The sequence below is a fragment of the Heptranchias perlo genome, unplaced genomic scaffold (genome assembly GCF_035084215.1).
Source record: "Heptranchias perlo isolate sHepPer1 unplaced genomic scaffold, sHepPer1.hap1 HAP1_SCAFFOLD_567, whole genome shotgun sequence".
Classification (NCBI taxonomy): domain Eukaryota; kingdom Metazoa; phylum Chordata; class Chondrichthyes; order Hexanchiformes; family Hexanchidae; genus Heptranchias; species Heptranchias perlo.
This window is the reverse complement of record NW_027139589.1, coordinates 122,501-130,000: the sequence shown is the minus strand read 5'-3', so window position 1 is coordinate 130,000 and position 7,500 is coordinate 122,501.

The window sequence follows — 7,500 nt, the reverse complement described above, 5'->3', positions numbered from 1 at the left end:
GCGGCAGGAGGAGGCGCAGCGTACGGTACCGAGCACTGGGAGGTGCGATGCTGCCCGCCGGAGTGACAGCGAAAGGCTGCGCACCGCTTTCCGCCTGCTAACTCGGCGTCCGTGAGACCGACCGACTTCGCTTTACCGCCGGAGCTAGAGTGGGGCAAGGGGCACGGTTGGGTACCGGAACGATCACGTTCGCACACCGGGAAGTCGAGTGCCGGGTCTCGAAACGGAGCCGGGTCGGCCCAATTTAAAACGGAGAATAGAGTGCTGCCCTCTGCGGGTGAAAACCTGGAAGTACGTTGGTTAATGATTTCCAGTTCACCCCGCTTGGTCAGGCCCACTCGGAGGCGGATAACTCCGGAACGCCGAGGCCGATTTCCTCCGGGTATGGCTCGTTGCGTGCGGCAGGAGGCGGCGCAGCGTACGGTACCGAGCACTCGGAGATGCGGTGCTGCCCGCCGGAGTGACAGCGAAAGGCTGCGCACCGCTTTCCGCCTGGTAACTCGGCGTCCGTGAGACCGACCGACTCCGCTTTAGCACCGGAGCTAGAGTGGGGCAAGGGGCACCGAAGGGTACCGGAACGATCACGTTCGCATACCGGGAAGTCGAGTGACGGGCCGCTGAAAGCGAGCAGGGTGCCACCGCTCGGGGCCCCGGTTTGTCCGTCCCACCCGGAGGCCCATATCTCCGGAAGGCACAGGCCGATTTCCTCCGGGTATGGCTCGTTGTGTGCGGCCGGACCAGGCGCAGCGGACGGTACCGAGCACTGGGAGGTGCGATGCTGCCCGCCGGAGTGACAGCGAAAGGCTGCGCACCGCTTTCCGCCTGCTAACTCGGCGTCCGTGAGACCGACCGACTCCGCTTTACCGCCGGAGCTAGAGTGGGGCAAGGGGCACGGTTGAGTACCGGAAGGATGACGTTCGCACACCGGGAAGTCGACTAGCGGGCCGCCGAAAGCGAGCTCGGGGCCCCGGTTTGTCCGTCCCACCCGGAGGCCCATATCTCCGGAAGGCACAGGCCGATTTCCACCGGGTATGGCTCGTTGTGTGCGGCCGGACCAGGCGCAGCGGACGGTACCGAGCACTCGGAGGTCGGGCGCTGCCCGCCGGAGGTACAGCGAAAGGCTGCAAACCACTTTCCGCCGCCTCCCTCCGCGGGCGTGAGACCGACGGTCGTCGGGTTTAGTTCCGCGGCTAGAGCAGGACGAGGGGCAGCGAACGGTACCGGAACGAACCCGGTCGCACACCGGGAAGTCGAGTGCCGGGTCTCGAAACGGAGCCGGGTCGGCCCAGTTTAAAACGGAGAAGAGAGTGCTGCCCTCTGCGGGTGAAAACATGGAAGTACGTTGGTTAATGATTTCCAGTTCACCCCGCTTGGTCAGGCCCACTCGGAGGCGGATAACTCCGGAACGCCGAGGCCGATTTCCTCCGGGTATGGCTCGTTGCGTGCGGCAGGAGGAGGCGCAGCGTTCGGTACCGAGCACTCGGAGGTGCGGTGCTGCCCGCCGGAGTGACAGCGAAAGGCTGCGCACCCCTTTCCGCCTGCTAACTCGGCGTCCGTGAGACCGACCGACTCCGCTTTAGCACCGGAGCTAGAGTGGGGCAAGGGGCACCGAAGGGTACCGGAACGATGACGTTCGCACACCGGGAAGTCGAGTGCCGGGCCGCCGAAAGCGAGCAGGGTGCCACCGCTCGGGGCCCCGGTTTGTCCGTCCCACCCGGAGGCCCATATCTCCGGAAGGCACAGGCCGATTTCCTCCGGGTATGGCTCGTTGTGTGCGGCCGGACCAGGCGCAGCGGACGGTACCGAGCACTCGGAGGTCGGGCGCTGCCCGCCGGAGGTACAGCGAAAGGCTGCAAACCACTTTCCGCCGCCTCCCTCCGCGGGCGTGAGACCGACGGTCGTCGGGTTTAGTTCCGCGGCTAGAGCAGGACGAGGGGCAGCGAACGGTACCGGAACGAACCCGGTCGCACACCGGGAAGTCGAGTGCCGGGTCTCGAAACGGAGCCGGGTCGGCCCAGTTTAAAACGGAGAAGAGAGTGCTGCCCTCTGCGGGTGAAAACATGGAAGTACGTTGGTTAATGATTTCCAGTTCACCCCGCTTGGTCAGGCCCACTCGGAGGCGGATAACTCCGGAACGCCGAGGCCGATTTCCTCCGGGTATGGCTCGTTGCGTGCGGCAGGAGGAGGCGCAGCGTTCGGTACCGAGCACTCGGAGGTGCGGTGCTGCCCGCCGGAGTGACAGCGAAAGGCTGCGCACCCCTTTCCGCCTGCTAACTCGGCGTCCGTGAGACCGACCGACTCCGCTTTAGCACCGGAGCTAGAGTGGGGCAAGGGGCACCGAAGGGTACCGGAACGATGACGTTCGCACACCGGGAAGTCGAGTGCCGGGCCGCCGAAAGCGAGCAGGGTGCCACCGCTCGGGGCCCCGGTTTGTCCGTCCCACCCGGAGGCCCATATCTCCGGAAGGCACAGGCCGATTTCCTCCGGGTATGGCTCGTTGCGTGCGGCCGGACCAGGCGCAGCGGACGGTACCGAGCACTCGGAGGTCGGGCGCTGCCCGCCGGAGGTACAGCGAAAGGCTGCAAACCACTTTCCGCCGCCTCCCTCCGCGGGCGTGAGACCGACGGTCGTCGGGTTTGTTTCCGCGGCTAGAGCAGGACGAGGGGCAGCGAACGGTACCGGAAGGAACCCGGTCGCACACCGGGAAGTCGACTAGCGGGCCGCCGAAAGCGAGCACGGGGCCCCGGTTTGTCCGTCCCACCCGGAGGCCCATATCTCTGGAAGGCACAGGCCGATTTCCACCGGGTATGGCTCGTTGTGTGCGGCAGGACCAGGCGCAGCGGACGGTACCGAGCACTCGGAGGTCGGGCGCTGCCCGCCGGAGGTACAGCGAAAGGCTGCAAACCACTTTCCGCCACCTCCCTCCGCGGGCGTGAGACCGACGGTCGTCGGGTTTGTCTCCGCGGCTAGAGCAGGACGAGGGGCAGCGAACGGTACCGGAACGAACCCGGTCGCACACCGGGAAGTCGACCAGCGGGCCGCCGAAAGCGTGCTCGGGTCCCCGGTTTGTCTGTCCCACCCGGAGGCTGATATCTGAGGAAGTCCGAGGCCGATTTCCTCCGGCTAACTCGGCGGGCAATGTGTCCCCCCCCCACCATCTTCGGCTGATTACCGTGGCTGGACCGGATCAAGGAGCAACGGAACCGTGCCAGAACGACGTCGGTCGGACGGCGTGAACTGATAGTGCCGAGGCCGGAAACCGAGCCGGAAATGTGCACCGATTTATTGGTCCCACTCGCAGGCCCATATCTCCGGAAGGCCGAGGCCGATTTCCTCCGGGTATGGTTCGCTGCGTGCAGCCGGAAGGGGAGCAGCGGACGGCACTGAGCAGCCGGAGGTGCGGCGCTGCCCGCCGGAGCTGCAAGCGAAAGGCTGCGCACCGCTTTCCGCTGGCTAACTCGGCGGCCGTCAGGCCGACCGACTCCGCTTCAGCACGGGAGCTGGAGTCGGGCAAGGGGCACCGAAGGGTACCGGAAGGATCACGTTCGGACACCGGGAAGTCGAGTGCCGGGCCGCCGAAAGCGAGCTCGGGGCCCCGGTTTGTCCGTCCCACCCGGAGGCCCATATCTCGAGAAGGCACAGGCCGATTTCCTCCGGGTTTGGCTCGCTGCGTGCGGCCGGACGAGGCGCAGCGAACGGTACCGAGCACTCGGAGGTGCGGCGCTGCCCGCCGGAGGTACAGCGAAAGGCTGCAAACCGCTTTCCGCCTCCTCTCCCCTCGGGCGTGAGACCGACGGTCGTCTGGTTTGCTTCCGCGGCAAGAGCAGGACGAGGGGCACCGAGCGGTACCAGAACGAACCCGGTCGCACACCGGGATGTGGAGTGCCCGGCCCAAACCCGCTACCCCCCCCCCCCCCCCAACACCCGAAAGCGAGCCCCGGTTTGTGGATTAAAAGTGAAGCGGCAAAGATTTGTAAAACAGCGTGAAATGATGAACCAGAAGCCCAAAGTAATGGTGGGAATAAAAGTTCCAAAATGTGAAATGGTGAACCAGAAGTTGTGTGAACTGTTTAACCCAAAGTGGCAAAAATGGATTAAAAGGGGTGAAATGATCGACCGCAAAGCAGGGCAAGCATTAAACAAAAGCAGCAGCATTTTTTAAAAAGGGACAAATGGTTTACCAGAATCCCAAAAGAATGCTCAGAGACTTAAGTCCCAAAGGGGAAATGGTTAACCAGTAGCTGGGTGAACTGCTTAACCCAAAGTGGGAAAAAGGATAAAAAAGGGGTGAACTGATCAACCAGAAGTCGACAACAATGTGCGGCGATTAAGTCTGAAAGAGGGAAAGGTTGACCGGAAAGCAGGGAAATGATTAAACAAAAGCAGAAAAATTCAGTAAAAAGGGGCAAGTGGTGAACCAGAAGTTGGGTGAACTGCTTAACCAAAAGTGGGAAAGAGGATTAAAAGGGGAGAAATGTTGAACCAGATGTCGAAAACAATGCGCGGCGATGAAGTCTGAAAGAGGAAAAGGTTGACCGCAAAGCAGGGAAAGGATTAAACAGAAGCAGCAATATCTTTTAAAAAGGGACAAATGGTGAACCAGAATCCCAAAAGAATGCTCAGAGACTTAAGTCCCAAAGGGGCAAATGGTTAACCAGAAGCTGGGTGAACTGTTTAACCAAAAGTGGGAAAAAGGATTAAAATGTTGTGAAATGATTAACCAGAAGGCGAAAGCAAAGTGCGGCGGCGAAGTCCTAAAGGGGAAAAGGTTGACCATAAAGCAGGGAAATGATTAAACAAAAGCGGAAAAATTCAGTAAGAAGGGGCAAATGGTTAACCAGAAGTTGGGTGAACTGCTTAACCAAAAGTGGGAAAAAGGATTAAAAGGGGAGAAATGTTTAACCAGATGTCGAAAACAATGCGCGGCGATGAAGTCTGAAAGAGGAATAGGTCGACCGCAAAGCAGGGAAATGATTAAACAAAAGCAGAAAAATTCAGTAAAAAGGGGCAAATGGTGAACCAGAAGCTGGGTGAACTGCTTAACCAAAAGTGGGAAAAAGGATTAAAAGGGGAGAAATGTTGAACCAGATGTCGAAAACAAGGTGCGGCGATGAAGTCTGAAAGAGGAATAGGTCGACCGCAAAGCAGGGAAAGGTTTAATCAAAAGCAGCAATATCTTTTAAAAAGGGACAAATGGTGAACCAGAATCACAAAAGAATGCTCAGAGACTTAAGTCCCAAAGGGGAAATGGTTAACCAGTAGCTGGGTGAACTGTCCAACCCAAAGTGGGAAAAAGGATTAAAAGGGGTGAAATGATTAACCAGGAGGCTAAAGCAATGTGCCGCGGTGAAGTCCTAAAGGGGAAAAGGTTGACCAGAAAGCAGGGAAAGCATTAAACAAAAGCGGCAACATTTTTTAAAAAGTGGCAAATGGTTAACCAGAATCCCAAAAGAATGCTCAGAGACTTAAGTCCCAAAGGGGAAATGGTGAACCAGAAGCTGGGTGAACTGGTGAACCAAAAGTGGGAAAAAGGATTAAAAGGGGAGAAATGATTAACCAGGAGGCTGAAGCAATGTGCCGCGGTGAAGTCCTAAAGGGTAAAAGGTTGACAAGAAAGCAGGGAAATGATTAAACCAAAGCGGAAAAATTCAGTATAATGGGGCAAATGGTTAACCAGAAGCTGGGTGAAATGGTTAACCAAAAGTGGCAAAAAAAGATTTAAAGGGGAAAAATGATTAACCAGAAGTCGACAACAATGCTCGGCGATGAAGTCTGAAAGGGGAAAAGGTTGACCAGAAAGCAGGGAAACGATTAAACAAAAGCGGCAACATTTTTTAAAAAGTGGCAAATGGTTAACCAGAATCCCAAAAGAATGCTCAGAGACTAAGTCCCAAAGGGGAAATGGTTAACCAGAAGCTGGGGGAAATGGTTAACCAAAAGTTGCAAAAATGATTAAAAGGGGTGAAATGATTAACCAGGAGGCTGAAGCAATGTGCCGCGGTGAAGTCCTAAAGGGGAAAAGGTTGACCACAAAGCAGGGAAAGCATTAAACAAAAGCGGCAACATTTTTTAAAAATTGGCAAATGATTAACCAGAATCCCAAAAGAATGCTCAGAGACTAAGTCCCAAAGGGGAAATGGTTAACCAGAAGCAGGGGGAAATGGTTAACCAAAAGTTGCAAAAATGATTAAAAGGGGTGAAATGATTAACCAGGAGGCTGAAGCAATGTGCCGCGGTGAAGTCCTAAAGGGGAAAAGGTTGACCACAAAGCAGGGAAAGCATTAAACAAAAGCGGCAACATTTTTAAAAAAGTGGCAAATGATTAACCAGAATCCCAAAAGAATGCTCAGAGACTAAGTCCCAAAGGGGAAATGGTTAACCAGAAGCTGGGGGAAATGGTTAACCAAAAGTTGCAAAAATGATTAAAAGGGGTGAAATGATTAACCAGGAGGCTAAAGCAATGTGCCGCGGTGAAGTCTGAAAGAGGGAAAGGTTGACCAGAAAGCATTAAACAAAAGTGGCAACATTTTAAAATAATTGGCAAATGGTTAACCAGAATCCCAAAAGAATGCTCAGAGACTAAGTCCCAAAGGGGAAATGGTTAACCAGAAGCTGGGGGAAATGGTTAACCAAAAGTTGCAAAAATGATTAAAAGGGGTGAAATGATTAACCAGGAGGCTAAAGCAATGTGCCGCGGTGAAGTCCTAAAGGGGAAAAGGTTGACCAGAAAGCAGGGAAAGCATTAAACAAAAGCGGCAACATTTTTTAAAAAGTGGCAAATGGTTAACCAGAATCCCAAAAGAATGCTCAGAGACCAAGTCCCAAAGGGGAAATGGTTAACCAGAAGCTGGGGGAAATGGTTAACCAAAAGTTGCAAAAATGATTAAAAGGGGTGAAATGATTAACCAGGAGGCTGAAGCAATGTGCCGCGGTGAAGTCTGAAAGAGGGAAAGGTTGACCAGAAAGCATTAAACAAAAGTGGCAACATTTTTTAAAAATTGGCAAATGGTTAACCAGAATCCCAAAAGAATGCTCACAGACTAAGTCCCAAAGGGGAAATGGTTAACCAGAAGCTGGGTGAAATGGTTAACCAAAAGTTACAAAAATGATTAAAAGGGGTGAAATGATCAACCAGAAGTCGAAAACAATGTGCGGCGATGAAGTCCTAAGGTGGAAAAGTTACCCAGAAGGCAGGGAAATGATCAAACGAAAGCAGCCAAAAAATTATTAAAAGAGGGGAACTGATGAACCAAAAGATGAGAAACGGCCCGCAGAGACTAAGTCCAAAACGGGAACTGGTGAACCGGAAATGATTAACCAAAAACTAAGTCCGAAGAGGGAACTGGTAAACCAGAACTGAGTAACCCGATTTTTAAAATTAATTATAAATGGGGAAACGATTGAGCAAAAGGCGGAAATTAAGTCACAGGGACCAGGTCCGAAAGGGCAAGAGGTTACCCCGTAGGGGGCATTCGTCAACTCAATCTGAAAATTTTGGAG